Below are 16,859 nucleotides of genomic sequence, written 5' to 3'. Positions count from 1 at the left end.
TCTATTAGAAGACACCATTGAAGACAAGATAGGGGGAGGTTTTGGGGGCTGAAAAGGTAAGATTTCACCATCAAATATTCATCAAACGTTAAGGTATGGGATCTAATTCACCTTTGATACTTCTTTCCTCAAAGGGCTCCTTCAAAATATTTCTAAAAGTAGAGTTTTCATGAGGGTTTCATCCAATTACGAGTTTGATGTTATTAACTGAGTTGTTTATTAATTCATTAGGATATAATGAATAGATTAACATGTATTTTAACTTTATTATTATAAATTAGATGGTTTGGTTTAAATTGTAGAACATGATCCTTAACCCTTAATCCAAGGTTGATCTTGATGGAATTAGGTTGTGATTGATTCAATTGACTTGATTGTTTGTTAATTCAATATTAGATGATATTGATACACTAATAATAAGCTAGTTAGGATTATTTGTAGTCTTTCATACTAGTTCTTGAAAAGTGATCTAGTTTAAGGGAATTGACCTAAGTATCTTGTCTTAAGCTTTGATCGAGCATTGAATTATGGTGTAGTGACTTCTATAACTTTATTATCATGTTGGTTGTTGAATTATGTTGATATTATGACCTAATTTTTTTGATTTATGGGTTTATGGTAAGACCCTACTTGTTATGTGTTGTAATTCCTATTCCCTACTTCAACTGGTGGTCAATAATGATTAAGTCATGATGTTGTGTTGGAGTATGTGTTATTTAGGATTGATAGGGTGGTATGATATTTAATTGAAAAGTCTTGATTATGGTGGTGAGGTTGATTAAGGTATACATGTTATAAGGATGGAGATGCTTATCATTGTGCCTAATTATGATGTGATATGTAATATGTTAGTCTCATTTATATTGATTGTGATGAAAGGACTATACTCACCCAATTCTTATTGATCTATTATGATAATAAATATACAAGGGTTAAACCCTATGACCTATCTAAGTTATTATTGTTAATAAATACATAAAGGTGTTTCAATAAATGGACCTAACTTAGCACCGAGTGATCTTGTATGTGAGGGGGGGACACTTTCCCAAGTAGCGGAGGTAGGATTCACTACGGTCCTCAAGGGGTGGAGCCTCATGACCCAAATAGGGTGTAGAGTGATGTTTCATTAACGTCCAAAAGTTCCTTAAATAATGTTGCCACCATAGGGATGCTAGCTAGTGGATACACCTAGAAAGGTACGTTTATCCTTGGTTCTACCTTGTCTGGTAGACCACCTTCCATCGGTGTAAGGTTTTACAACACCATATTCTACACTTAGATCTTGTGGTCTATGTCGGTTAAGTCAAGTGTTCCCTAAACTAAAATAAAGTAATGAATTATAAACTAACTGAGGTGACTTGAGGGGTTTAACTTAGTTTAGGTAGGAGTATGTGCCTCTACCTATGCCTTGCACTAGTTGGCCTTGATTGAAGCTTTAGGAAGTTAGTATTATGTATGTATATGACAATGATGTATATGATGATAATATGTTGATTTACAATATGTATAGTGTTATGTGATGATGATTATACTTAATAGAATATAATTTGATTATATTATTAAAGTATGATATTACGCATCCTTAAAGGTTGATTATGTGAAGTTGGACATTGTTTATGGTTTCTTATTTGTCTACTTGATTGAGTAAGGTTATGGGGATTTTCTTGATCATTGAACTTGTTGACTTGAGGATGATTCATGAGTAATTGTCTTGCTTATTTTGCTATGGTTAACTTTTATTCATGCTTGTGATGTTATTACCTGATTATAAGGTTGTAGTAGATTATGCGTTCAAGTATGTTGGTATACATATTACTTGTTTGAGTTCGTAAGCTTGTTTTGTTGATTGGTATGACTTGCTTGGTTATTAATGAGACTTTTAAAAGGGTAAAATGGCATGTTTTGACTAAATGTCCCTTTTTAGCATGTTTTGATCTTATGTGTTCATATGGTCTCATACTTAGCATAAGTGGCCTACTAACCCCATTTTCTCCCTTTTTCCCAAACATTGTTAGGTTTCGGTTTTTGAAGGCTCATTTGAAAAGACTTGAAGAAGACTTGGATATTCTCTACCATCATAGGGGTAGGTCCTCACTATCGGATGGCGATGCCAATATCTGGCTTATGGAGTTGCTTTTTTTCCATGACTATTATGTGCATTCTCCTTTCATTTGAGTACGACTTGTATAAGACTATATGTGGCTTCTTTACATTGATGTAGGGCTATTCCCAAATTGCTCTGATCTTTTAGATGGTATGAGATGATACAATCTTTGAGACTATATTATATTTTATGTATATGTATGTGCAATAAAAGTAGAAGGTTTTGTAACCTTCCTATACAAAGGGTCTATGTATACTCGATACGAATATAGTATGTGTATGTAGAGGTCTATGTAAATCTCCCAGTAGATGTAATGAAAAGTTTTAATTTTTCCTTATCTTTTACCTATGAATGTAATGATGTAAGGATAAGAGGCTAGTCTTAGTCCTCGAAGAGGACGACGACGACGGTTACGTTTAGGGGTAAACCCAGATGTGACGCATACCATGCATTTCATCACAAAAAGTAGACACCAGTACAATGTCATTCATAAGGAACACAAACATAGTAATATACATTGGACCACCTTCCTAGGACTTCTTTTAAGATCTACTTGTTCAATGCATAGGTAAAGTCCCATACCCCCCACGTACACGAAGCAACTACCCTTAGATTATCCTAGTTAGGGTCCTATTCATTTACTTACATTGTCCATTTTACTGTATAAAATTTATAGCCTTAACCAACACTAATAGGATGGGTGCTAAACATGGAATTTGGTGTTGTGGAGCCTTACATAAATGGAATGTGCTCTGCTTAGCCAAAATAAAACACTAACACATGCTAGCATACTAAGTGATAGCACTTGAATGATCCTATTTGGAAAACATAGTTATGGAACTTGGAGGTACATGTGAAAACCCTCTGTATGCCAAATGGGGCGTCGTTGTTATCCACTTTTGGAAATATTACTTTGTGCCTTTTGGGATATGAGGCTAACCACCTCGTGAGGACTATGGTGACCTACCTTCCTATAATGGGAAGGGACACCCCTCATTCGACTTCACTCGGGTCTAAGCAAAGCTACCTTTATTGAAAAAGTCTTCATTACATTACTTTATTAAACATTAGGCTTTAGTAGATTCACTCTCCATATGCTTAGCTCATAGGTTATAAATGAGAAGTCCTTTCAATCAACCTCTATCATGTGAAAAAACCTTTCACATGGACATAGCATATGCAAGAACCATCTAGTTTAGCGTACCCTTGAGAACAACTTTGAAGTGCCCTCTATTTACAGATCATCATTCATGTGTGTGAGTACATATATGTGAGCAAACCTTTCACATAACACCTTTAGACCAAACATATTCATACTTCATTTCATTCATGCATAAGTTTCTAAGTGTAACTATATGAGAAAGTCTTTCATATAAACTCATTCAAACACTAGGTGTAATCATACTTCATCATACCACATACTTGACGTTATAGAATATAAGACATGTTCATAAAATACTCATGCATTCACATTCTTGTACATAGATAACCAAACCTAGGAAATATCCTATCAAGTCACACATGTGCAATGCATAGACACGGTTTCATACCCATGCCCATACTAGTTTACCTATCAAGTCAAACTAGTAAAATATACATCACATAAAATCCTAGAGAGATAACACAGCATAAGACACATTTATTCAAGACTTACCACATCATTATAGCACATATGCTAACTTTACTTCACATAGAACATTATAAGACCTCATCATAGGCAGCACATATACATAACCCTGTCATAATCATTCACATGTCATTACATTAGCAATACAACCTAGATCATAGCTAGAATAGGAAACTAGGCATAGGCTTCACATAGTGTGATCATCATCACCACACACTCATATAACATCAAGATTCCTTCAAGGCCATCATCAACAAATATATACATTGAGAATAAAGTAAATATAGTCACTATAAGTGGAACATACCACACAATACCATAAAAGGCTTCATCAACTAACAATTCTATAGAAAAGTAGAGGGGAAGACCCATTTATACCAATTCATAAACTTCTGGTCCTCTTTGATTAATAAACTGCTTTCATCAATAGATCAAGTATAGGGAAGTAGCTTAATATAATTTAATAGAATAAAATCATTAATAAGCCCCTACAAGATCATGCTACTAAAAAGTACACTAAATCACCAATTTATACTAGGAAGTAGAGAGACATAGATCACATACTAGTATTCCATGCTTTGATCATCATGATCCGCATTCAGAATTCACCAATAATACCAATCTAGGGAAGTATCTAAATGCATAATAACCTAGTCTAAATTTATCTACCCTAGAATTTACATCACATCATATACATACATTATCAATCTATAGGTAAGAAGAACTTAGATCAATCCTTACCAATTGGATTGTACCTATTCACATCGGATCAAATCCACCTTATTTATGTTCACAATATAATATAGGAAGTAGCTAAGACAATTCGTCATAATTGAATCTCATAACAATCATTCTAGCATCAACATCACAATATACTACATTATAGGCTAACCTTGTTAAAACCTTCAAAGATTGATCCACATGGATCACTCATCAACATTTCATCATCAATACACATAGTAGGCAGTAGCTATAAGTGATTCCACATGCTAGAATCATAATTCAATCAATATAAATTCAAGATCACAAAGCCCACACATAGGCTAAATCGTCTGTTTGGAAGAGATCATGGGTTCAACATGTAATTGGATTGAAAATCACATTCAAGACCGGTAGATAATCATTAATTAATTATCATTATTCTTTTGAAATCAATTTGTGAAAAAACCCATGGCTAGATTGAAGAAGAAGAAGTTTGATCATGAACTTGCACTGAAAACATTAAAACAAACTCTCTAGATGGAAGATTAACTAGAGATGAAGTATAACCATACGTCATTGTAGGATAAAACCACTTAAAATTGATGAACAAACCTTGAGAATCAATCACCATGGTTGTTTTTGAGCTTCATCTCCAATGGAGGTTTCCATAGAGAATATTTTGGGAGTGGGAAGTCTAATTTTTGAATCATGTATTGGGAATGGGGTTGTCACGTTTTTAACCCACTTAATGCACCCAAAAAAACAAAATAAACAACCTAGGGTCAGGTTAGAACGTAAGATGAATTTCCCTTTCACCCCTTAAATGAAAGCAGCGTGCATGGCAGTTGTTGCAGCCTTCATCGACGGACCCATCGACGCCCAGTAGACCCATCGACGGACAAGACTGGAGGACATCGTTTGGGTTTGGGGCTATCTAATTGACTTGATCCTTCACCGGGCTAAGTCCCAATCGACGCTTCACCATTGACGGTGCGTAGGGGAACCTACTGGACGTCGATTGAAGGTCATTGGTAGACACTGCCAAGGTAGTGTCTTGGCAGAATTTGGGTCCTCCTTGAGGGCCTTTTATGGTCCCCTTAGGGAATCGACCCAGATGTTTTCAACATAAATATAAACGTTAACAATTCAAGGACCTTTTAAATCAGTTTCACCTAAAACAAACACTCGCAAAACGTCCAAACATGCTAGGCACACTCGTGTCACACATGCACGTCTCAACGACTAACTTTCGAACGTCTTGGACTTTTGACCTCCAAATGACTTCAGATAAGTCATGCATACATTAGAACACTTATTTGACATGTTAACAAGCTTATAGAAACATGTGAGGCTCTGGATACCCTAACTCATTTTTGGGGTCTTACAATATCCCCCACATGGAAATATTCGTCAATGAATGACACTTTGGAACACTTTAATCATAACAAAGACTTCAATGTAACATAGAGAAGCTCAGAATATTCATAACATCATCACATAGAAGTCAATGCACCAAACTTACATGGACCACAAACTTCAAATCACTTAACACTCAATGCAACACATTCTAGCAAAACCTTTATTCAACTCACTCTCTAATGCATCAAACATATAGGCTCTTGGCATGTTCATGGGAGGAACATCATTCTCATAATCATTGTCATGACCCAAGAGTACCTCCTAGAATTTAGGGCATTCTCAAATCGTAACACGCCGTACTCGGCCTCTTGTAGGTCTTGTACAAGCCCTTCCGTATCGTTCATCGCATATACACATATGAAAAGTAGTGCGAAATTTTTTCACAAACATTCTATAAGTCATTAAAATATCTTTCGTATAAAATTCATAGGGATAACTAAGTCTCATTTCATCAAAATCTTAGAAACAAGAGTATTTTGCGGAACGACCCATACACAATAGAAATATAGTTCTACTAAGTCTATTACAATACTTCGATAAAGGAAATAAAAGACATTTATACCCTCCAGTCAAATGAGACATATTTCAACTTGCTTGAATGATCCTCTAATCCAAGCTTAGCTCTCACAAAAGCACCTTCACCTATGAGTTACTTTAGAGATGGATAAAAGCATTAAATAGTACAACCAATATGTACTATGTATGGAATAATGCATAAAAATCATGAAAACGGACATTTATTGGAAATATGCATCTTTTGATTTAAATATCATAATATGAGCATAAGAACAACATTTAACACCTTATAAACTCATAAGAAGTCACTTAAACCGTTTATCACATTTTTAGAGACAACCTTACAGTGAACTATATAACCATTACAGTGAAGTTCCTTCATTCTATCTTAGACACTTTTATAGCATGTAATTCCATCACTTAAAGTTATCCTAAGACTCACTTAAGTAACACAAATAGAGACATCCCATACACCCTATCTAGGCACACCTAAATGATCCTTAAGATCACTTATAATGAGATCAACAGACACTTACAAGCATTAAAAATATGAACATCAATCCTCCAACCAAAGGTGATTCTAAGGTTCACTTGAGTGAGCTGTAAAGCGACCACCCTGACAATCCCTTGCACACACACTTAAAATATCCTATAGACTACTTATGATAGAATCATTCGCACTTAATACAATAACTTATTGATAATATGACATTCTCCATTCAAAGCTTATCAAAAGACCTTCTCAAGTAAATTAAGAAGGTAACATCCATGATTGACCTCTTCAAGATTACCTAAGTAATCCTTAAGACTACCTAAGTTGGCTCATGTCTGCATAATCAACCATCTGCCCTAACTAGAGTCATTCTTAAGACTTATCTAGGTATGATACGAAGTGACCATTCATATGCCCCCTTCACACCATAACTAGACAACTCTTAACTACTGTAGATAAGTACATATTCATTAAACATGCTCTCTTAACTTAGATCATTACTTTCATTAGTTCATTTAAGACACATTCATCACATAATGACATTCAAGTAATGGTCTTGGACGAGACCTAGGGACTCTAACTAACACCTTCAAAGCGTATTGTGCAATATCTAGATAGCGTCCCATACCACCGCCTAAACTTCAGAGCACTTCTCTAATGCTAGTAGGTATCCCATATGATGAGAATAGGCAATAACCTACATGGACCATGATAGCAAGACATGGAATCCGGAGTTCTAATCTACTCCGATGAGGGTGTTCTACTTTCCAACGGTAGAACTTAGACACATCCCATGTAGGCACATGGTTAAGGAATATGAAATGCATGCTTCGTACTCTGGTCTAATCCTTTAACTAGAACTACTTCCTTTACCATACTCACTCGGTGCTAGTCTTTGTTCTCATAGAGTAATTTACACTTAAGGTTCATATAAAGGGATTCCATATCAAGTTCATAACCCAATTACATTTACCCTACCAAAGAGGTCCTCTAAAGATACCTTACAATGGAGACAAGATGGTCATCATTACTTTACTAAGGTTTAATGTTATGTCGTTCCAGCCAATCAACCCTAAGTCTATCATTCCTTTACTTGAAGGATACCATTGCGGCTTTCGACTTCAACATTTATAACCTTACCACTAAGGTTTCACATAAAGGACCCTCTTAACATCATTCAAGGTTTCATGTCATTCACACATACAAGACCTAAGTGTCTTTAGCATCCTAAGTCAAGAAATCACATATTCACATTCATACATGCATCAAGTACGGGACACAAGTCAATCAAGACAAGACACAACATACTTCACTTTAACACATATTACATGTCATTCTAGAAACACATAGAAATAACCATATCCTCTTTAGGTCATTTGTTCACTATAATACCATCATCACTATAGCCATCATAGACTCATATAGTCAAGTAGGAATAGCCAATCATCAACCCTAAGACTATACACACAAAGCCATAGTCATAGTCTAACATGATCACCGAAATAACATTAATAGAAGAACACATGTACATTCACATTACTTATCACGTAGGTAGATATTATCATACTTCACATAATCAACTACACAAATCATCATAATACTTCAAGTAGTGTCGGCAAGGCCATGATCATCATAATACATAAACTAACGCCAACAAGGTCACATTAATTGCAAGTAAAGCACAAAACACCGCCACCATAAGTGGACCATACCAATCACAACATAGGAAGCACCTATACATAAAGTTAACATATTCATTTACATGCTCATAAAATTAGCAATACAAGATAGATCATAGCTAGAATAAGAAACTAGGCATAGGTTCCACATAGGGTGATCACCACCACCACATATCTATAATACAATTGCATTCAAAGACACGATCACATCACATACATATTGGAAATAAAATAAACACCGCCACCATAAGTGGACCATACCATACAATGCCATACAAGGCTTTATCAACTATCAATATTATAAGAAAAGTAGAAGAAGTAGGCAACCTTACAATTTTCTCAACCTTTGGTCATCATTGACCAAAACACATTTGTCATCAACAATTCATATCTAGGGAAGTAGCTAAATATATAGTATTATAATCGAAATCATGCATTAATCATAACAAGATAAAGATCATATCAAGTACACTACATCATCAATTCATAGAATGTGAACGGAAGTCGATCTCTTACAAATTCTTCCTTACATGGATCATCAATGATGAACCTCCTTGATTCATCAAAACACAATATAGGGCAGTACCTACAAGTATCCTTTCATATACGAAATCCTACATTCATACCCTATAGCATCGAGTTTATAGCGAACAACATACATTACACTTGATAGGAAGTATTGATCAAGTTCTAAAGCATCAATCCTCATTGTACTAATAACACATAATTCAGAATCAGAATACATCATAGGAATTAGACAAAGTACAATAACCATATACAAAATCATTAATTAATTACCATAGAATCGATATACATTAAACTACATTAGCAATTAATAGAAGATAGGAGAACAAGAATCAATACTACCTAATCTTAAAGTCTTGATCCACATTGGATCCATTAGATATAATTCATAATCTATATACATGATAGGCAGTAGATAACCATCAATTTAGCATAAATGAATCACATTACAATTCTCCTAACATCAAGATCATATATCCAATATATAGCTCAAAACCAGAGTTGGAAGGGAGCATGGGTTAATCATGAAATTGGATTGAAATCTACATTAAAATCAATACATTATCATAAATTCATAATGATAAACACTTCCAAAACTTTTTGAGAATGAACCATGACTAGATTGAAGAAGAAGAGATTTGATGATGAACTTGCATTGAAAACATTGAAAGGAACTCTCTAGGTGAAAGGTTATCTAAAGATGAAGGATCACCATACATTAATGTATAATAAGATTTCTAAAACATGGTGAATAACCCATGGGAATTAAAGCTCCAATCTGTTCTTGAGCTTCATCTACGATGGAGGTTATCTAGAGAGAGTTTGGGAGAGGGAAATCTAATTCTTTTGAGTTGAATTGGGAATGGGGTTGTCACGTTTTTTATCATCCTAATGTACCAAAAAATAACCAACTAAACCGCCAAGGGTCAGGTTAGAACGTGGGGTGAATTTCCAATTCACCCATTAATGAAACAACCTGCAAGCAGTGAAGTGGCAGGCTCCATCGACGGGCACAGTCAACGGGGCGTCATTTGGTCGACAAGCCGTCTTGCTGCTCCGTCATTTGTGACTATTACTCCTTCCTAGAAGGATAATCTCACACTTCTAACTATTTTTCGACGCCTCCCATTGATGGGGAGTCGATTGAAGGACGGGGCGCCATCTGAGCTCGTCGATTGACACTTCCAAGGCAGTGTCTCAACAACCTTTGGATTCATCTTGAGGGTCTCTTACGAGGCCCTTGGAGAGTCGTACCTGGACTTTTCCAACGTAAATATAAACCTTAACAAGTCAAGGACCTCCCACATAATTTTTACCCAAAAAAAATACTCGCAACACACCCAAACATGCTAGGCTCACTAAAGACATATATGCACATCTCAAGGGCTAACTTTTGAACGTATTAGACGTTCTTGTACGTTTGACCTCAACACTTCATGAAACTGAACATACTGCCTATAAACATAATTATTACTCATATAAGGAATTCATAATACAATTACACACATATAAGCACATAAAAACATCTAAGGCCTCTTGGTGACTAGTCGTCTAACATCTTGGTTGTCCCTTGAAGTTTGACTTCCAAATGACTTCAAGTCACTCATGCATACTCTAAGACACTTAATTAACATATTAATAATCTGATAGGCACATGTGAGGCTCTAGACACCTTAACTCATTTTGGGGGTCTTACACCCCCCCCCCTAAATACATTAGTCCCCGGATGACACTACAATCTTTTTGAAACGAAAGGATAGACTCAATACTAGCACCCCAACCAACAACAACCAAAAATCCGTATGAGTCAGAACTCATTGGTGTACTTCTCTAGTCCATTGAACACATATCAACAACATTACACATAGAAACTCAATTCATAAAACACAACATATAAGAGTTCAACATTTCATAAGACATAATGAGGAACTACCTTCTCAATATCAACATGAGCTCAATATACATCAAAGATTTACCATTCTATAATTTTTCTCAAGAGAACGACAAAACAACAAAATCTCGAGAAGGTAACATATACTCAAATTTCACATAAATGCAAGTTAGCACAAAAAAATCCTTTTTCATGAAAACTCATTTTGACATCAACCTTTTACCAACAATATGCACATGATTAGTGAATAAGGAAAATTCATAATTACTCATTAATTTCATCATTAATAAGAATTACTAATCTTAATTATGAAAATATGAGGATAGCGGGAGTTCATGTCGGCCTCGTCCTCCCATGTTGCTCCCTCAACTAGATGGTTTCTCCATAGAACTTTGATAGAGGCCACCTCTTTGTTACTCAACTTCTTTACTTTAAATCATGGATTTCCACCGGATCCTCTTCATAAGAGAGGTTCTCATCCACACCTATACCTTCAATAGGAAGAATGGACTCAGGGTCACCAGTACACTTCTTAAGCATGGAGACATGAAATACCAGATGAACCGAAACTAGTGGACTAGGTAATTTCAGCTCATAAATGACCTTGCAAAAAATTGAAATATTTCATAGGGAGCCACATACTAGGGACTATGTTTCACCTTCTTGCCAAATCTCATCACCCGTTTCATGGGTGAAATTTTCAAGTACACCTTACCACCCACTTCAAATTCAAGCTCTCTTCTCCTATCGTCGGCATAAGATTTTTGCCGAGTATAGGCTGCTTATAATATATTCCTTATCATATGAACTTTCTTCAAAGATTAATAGATTATTTCAGGACCAAGGAGTGAGGACTCGCCAACCTCAAATTCCCCAATCGGAGACCAACATTTCCTACCATATAAAGCTTCAAATGGAGCCATGGATATAATTGAATGATAACTATTATTGTAATGACCCGCACCTATACCCTAGAAGTTACACTATTCTCAGGTCATAACACTGTATACTTGACCTCTCGGAGGTTTTTTACAAGTCCTTTCGTATCGTTCACCGCATATACATAAATGAAAAGTAGTGGGAAATTAAAACTTTTCACAACAATCAAATAGTCTTTCAAAAACTCTTTCATTTACAAATCATAGGAAATACTAAGTCTCATATCATCAAATCTTAGTAACAGGAGTACTTGGGACACGGCCCATACAATCGAATATAGTACTACTAAGTCTATTACAATGCTTTTATAAAAGAAATTAAAGACATCTATGACCTTGAGTCAAATAAGGACATGCTTCAACTTGCTTGAAAGATCCTATAATCCAAGCTTCGCTTACGATAGAACCGTCACCTACGACGCACCTAGAGATAGATAAAGATACGGAATTAGTACAATCACATGTACTAAATATGTCTTAATGCATAAAAATCATGAAAACGGACATTTAATAGAAATATGATCTTTTTGATTAAAACTACATAGTATAAGCACAAGAACATCATTTCACGCCTTAGAAACACATAAGATAACACTTAAGCAATTTATCACATTTTTGGAGAAACATAAAATTCCTTCACTGTTATAGTGAAGTTATTCCACTTCAAATTAAACACTTTCTAGCATGTCATCTTCTCACTAAAATATATCCTAAGACGCACTTATGTAAAACAAAGAGAGACCACCCATACACCTTCCCTAGGCACACCTAAATGATCCTAAGATCACCTTTAATGTGACACACACTTACGATACACCAAACACATAAGCATGAGATTCTAGTACAAAAGTCGATTCTAAGGTTCACCTGAGTGAGTTGTGAAGCGACTGCCGAATACAATCCGTTTACACACACTTAAGAGATCCTTTAGATTAACTTGGATAATACCATTCTCACTTAATACAATTGCATTCATATAATATGGCATTCTCCTCACAAAGGTTATCAAAAGACATAATCTAGTAAATCAAAAATAATATACATACTTGACCTCTTCACGATTACCTAAGTAATCCTTAAGACTACCTATGTTTGGATCATGTCAACTTAATCAACCAATTTTCCTAACTAGAGTCATTATTAAGGCTTATATAGATAAGATATGAAGTGACCATTCCTATGCCCCCTTCACACCTTGACTAGACAACCCTTAACTACTCTAGATAAGTACGTGTTCATTTAACATGCTTTCAAACTTAAGTCATTACATTCATTAGTTCATTTAAGAGACATTCATAACATAAGGACATTCAAGTAATGGTCTTGGATAAGACCTAGAGACTCTCGCTAACATCTTCAAAGCCTATTGTGCAATGTCTAGATAGCGTCCCATAACGCCACCTAAACTTCATAGAACTTCTCAAATACTAATAGGTATCCCATATGATGAGAATAGGCAATAACCAACATATACCATGGTAGCAAGACATGGAATCCGGAGTTGTAACCTACTCTGATGGAGAGTGCTCTACTTGTCAATGGTAGAAGTTTGACACATTCCATGTAGGCACATGGTTAAGGAATATGAAGGGTTTATTTGCACTCTAGATTCATCCTTTAACTGTCCCTTACCATACTCACTCGGTGCTAACCTTTGTTCTCGTAGAGTAATTTTACATAAAGGATCACATGAAGGGTTTTATATCGAGTTCATAGCCCAATAACCTTCACCCTACAAAAGAGGTCCTCAAGGGATTCCTTACAATAGCAAAGAGGATAGCTTAATGATTTTCCTAAGAATTATTTCATGACATTTCAGCCAACCATTCCTAAGTGCATCACTCAAACAAGAAGGATACCATTACTGCTTTTGACTTCAAGGTTGTGTTAACCTTCTTTCTCAAAGGTTCCACATAAGTTGACATTCTAACTATGTTCAAGGCAACTTATCATTCATTCATACAAGACTAACAGTCTTTAGCATATTAAGTCAATAATTCAACATTTACATTCCTTAGGTAATATGTAAGAGACACATGTCTACCACAACAAGACACATCAATGCTTCACTTTATCACATATAGCATATCACCTAAGAAGCACATAGGCACAACCTTCATCATATTTAGGTCACCCTATACACTACTATAACCTCATCAATATTACCATCATAGACTCACATAGTCAAATAGGAAGAATCATGCATCAACTCTAAGACTACACAAACATAAGGACATAGTCATAGTCTAACATAATCTCCTAACAATATTAATATAAGAACACATACTTCCATGTTATTAACATGTAGGTAGATATGATCATACTTCACATAATAATATACACATATCGTCATAATACTTTAAGTAGTGTCGACAGGGCCATGATCTTCATGATACATAATGTAACGCCGACAAGGACACATTATTCACAATTATAACACATAACACCGCCACCATAAGTTGACCTTACCAATCACAACATAATTCAAGACCTACATTATATAAAATAAAGAGAATTATGGAAGCGTACCACCAATCTATTCTCTCCACTTCAACCCATACCTAATTTGTCCAATACTATAACATTAGGCCCTTACCCATGACCATGATAATCTGTTCAATACATAAATCATAATACTCAATGAATCTAAGTCAATTCAATATATATTTATCAATCTATGAAATCCTATACATCAATTCAATACAATTCTTACATCATTCAAAAACACATACAAAACTACATTAGAATTCATAAGCATTAAGACAAGATCATCGCATCCAAAATATAGCGAATGTGAAGAGATTAGTTTTTTCATGGGTTCATGAATGTTAAAGGTTATAATCACCTAATTAACATTAATCCAATCATAAATCAATGATCTAAAATGTTTTATGCAAAGACCCATGGCTAGAATTCAATTTAGAAGAATTGATGGTTTGTATAATTTTGGAAATTCATTTGAATTGAATACTTGAAGAAAGAGATTTCAAGGATGAATAACTATACGTTAATTGTGAAGAAAATCCCAAAATAGTTATGGAGAAAATATTGGAAAATCTATCTTCCTCCTTGGAGCTTCAAAACTTCATTAATGGAGGTCTTTGGAGACAAACAATGCAGATATTTTGTTTTGGACTTGAGGATTATGAATTGAAGGGTGAATTGGGGTTTAAAAAGGTCTAATAACCGCCAATAACTATACCCTAAAATACCCAAAAGACCCCTAAACTTATAGGACCTTTTAACCAACTCAAACTCAACTTAAATTTCCAGAATTATCATCGGGAAACAAGTCCGCGACACGGAACTGTTCCCGCATGATTTTTTTTAATTGAATGTCAAACCAGTGGGTACGCCATATGTCCGTGAAGTGGAGCATATTTTTTGCTCTTGGTGGACATAGTCCGTGACGCGTACTGGCTCCCACTAAGTGCAATTGTTGCTGCCTTGGGCAGCTTGCTAGCCCAAGGCTTGGGTCCTCCTCTAGGATTTTTTGGTCAGTCCTCTTGGAGTTTTACCCAAATATTTCCACCTCGATTACTCTTACATACATTTTAGGAACCTCTAGCATCAATTTCATCCAAAACGAACACGTAAAACTAGACGAAACATGCCAAGACACACAAGGTCATTTCAAGGCAAATCTTTCGAACGTCATGGATGTTCTTGGACGTTTAACCTCCAAACTTCATGAAACTTGAAACACTTCCTATTATTACTCATATAAAAACCTCATAAGCTCATGAAACACACATGTAGGCACATAAAAACACATGACGCACAGAGGTGCCTACTCGTCGAACGTCTGGTCGTCCCTTGACGTTTGACTTTCAATTCACCTATTACTTTAGACGCTGCCTCATTACCATATTATACACTTTTCACATCTGGGGAGCACCCCCTAGAGGTAACCGGCATCATCATCCTCTTTGAGGACTAAGACTAGTCTCTTAGCTTACATCATTACATTCATAGGTAAAAAATTCAGAAGATTAAAACTTTTCATTTCTACTTCGATGTTTAGATTTTCGAAGTGTTACATTATCCACCTCTTAGGAACATTTGTCCCCAAATGACACTACAATCTTGGAAATGAAGGAATAGACTTAACACTAGCAGCCCAACTAACAACAATACATTATACTATCACTTACAACATCAATCATATCATTTTCACAAGACAATTAAAAACTTCAAGTACCACACATAAGGCTCAAAATCATATTATGAGGAATTTCCTTCTCACAACAACAACATGAGCTCAACATACCTTACATGAGTCAATTATGCCAAAGTTCAACTTACTAACATGCTACATATCATTTCATAAAGACTCACCCTATCAAAATGCACCACATAACTCAAAACAAGCCAAAGAGCAACATTTACAAGTCAAAAGTATATTTCACCGCAACTAACTGTAATGACACCAAAAATACATATATTTGCAAAACTTCACCAAACATCAAGAAACTTAAATTTTTGTCATTATTTTCATTATTAATAGGAATAAATAACCTTAGTCATCAAATAGATGAGGGTAACTCGACTTCATGTCGGCCTCGGCCTCCCATGTTGTACCCTGAACTAGTAATTCTTCAAAAACACCTTTACGGAAACCACCTCCTTATTCCTCAAATTCTTTACTTATCAAGAACTGAAACCGTACCCTAGACGTTAGGGTGCAATCTCGGATTGTGACATGGCGTCTTCGACCTCTAAGAGGTCTTAAACAAGCCTTTTCATAACATTGATTGCATACATGTATGAAAAGTAGTGTGGATTTAAAACTTTTCATACTAAATAATATTACTTCAAAATATCTCTTTTATAGAAAAACATAATGAAAGAATAAGTCTTAAAGTCGCCATCTTAGACATACAAATATAGAAAATGGCTGAGTCTATTACAATACTTCAATAAGTAAAACTAGACATCAAGATGTCCTCGGGTCAAGTGAGTACA

The sequence above is a fragment of the Solanum pennellii genome, chromosome 2, assembly GCF_001406875.1.
Source record: "Solanum pennellii chromosome 2, SPENNV200".
Lineage (NCBI taxonomy): Eukaryota > Viridiplantae > Streptophyta > Magnoliopsida > Solanales > Solanaceae > Solanum > Solanum pennellii.
The sequence above is the reverse complement of the archived record's forward strand: the minus strand, read 5'-3'. Positions refer to the sequence as shown.